The following is a 1,160-nucleotide window of genomic DNA, read 5'->3' as shown; positions in this document are numbered from 1 at the left end:
ATATACGCCATTATACACCTATATTTTCCCTTTAAATATACCTTCTATAAATGCTTCTTTTACCTCTATTTATTCCCAAATCCATCCTATTCAACTATATATACATTATATACCTATTCTGCACTATATACCTTCTAAATGCTTCTATTACTCTATTTACTCCCAAAACTTTCTTATTCAACTATATACGCCATTATACATTTATATTTGCTATATATACCTTATAAATGCTTTATTACTTTATTTACTCCCAAATCCTTCTTATTCAACTATATACGCCATTATACACCTATATATGCCCATATACCTTCTATAAATGCTTCTATTATTCCTCTATTTACTCCCCAAATCTTCTTATTCAACTATCCATTATACACCTTATCTGCATTATATACCTTCTATAAATTCTTCTATTACCTCTATTTACGCTCCAAATACTTCAAATTCAACTATATACGCCAATATACACCTAGATTTGCTCTATATACCTTCTATAAATGCTTATATTACTTTATATACTCCCAAATCCTTCTTATTAAACTATATACGCCATTATACACCTATATTTCTTCCCATATACCTTTCTTTAAATGCTTCTTATTTCTATTTACTCCCTATTATCCCCAAACCTTCTTATTCAACTATATACGCCATTATACACCTTATTCCAATATATACCTTCTATAAATGCTTCTATTACCTTATTTACTCCCCAAATACTTTCTTATTCAACTATATACGCCATTATACACCATATTTGTTTTATATACCTTCTATAAATGCTTATATAACCTCTATACCCCAAATCCTTCTTATTCAACTATATACGCCATTATACACCTATATTTGCCCTATATACCTTCTATAAATGCTTTATTACTCTATTTACTCCCCAAATCCTTCTTATTCAACTATATACGCCATTATACACCTATATTTTCCCTCTATACCTACTTCTATAAATGCTTCTTTTAATTCTATTTACTCCTAAATCCATCTTATTCAACTATATATTGCCATTATATACCCTTATCTGCCCTATATACCTTCTATAAATGCTTCTATTACCTCTATTTACTCCTAAAATCCTTCTTATTCAACTATATACGCCATTATACACCTATATTTGCCATATATACCTTCTATAAATGCTTCTATTA

The sequence above is a fragment of the Drosophila innubila genome, unplaced genomic scaffold (genome assembly GCF_004354385.1).
Source record: "Drosophila innubila isolate TH190305 unplaced genomic scaffold, UK_Dinn_1.0 24_U_U, whole genome shotgun sequence".
NCBI lineage: Eukaryota > Metazoa > Arthropoda > Insecta > Diptera > Drosophilidae > Drosophila > Drosophila innubila.
Note: the sequence above shows the minus strand (reverse complement) of the source record.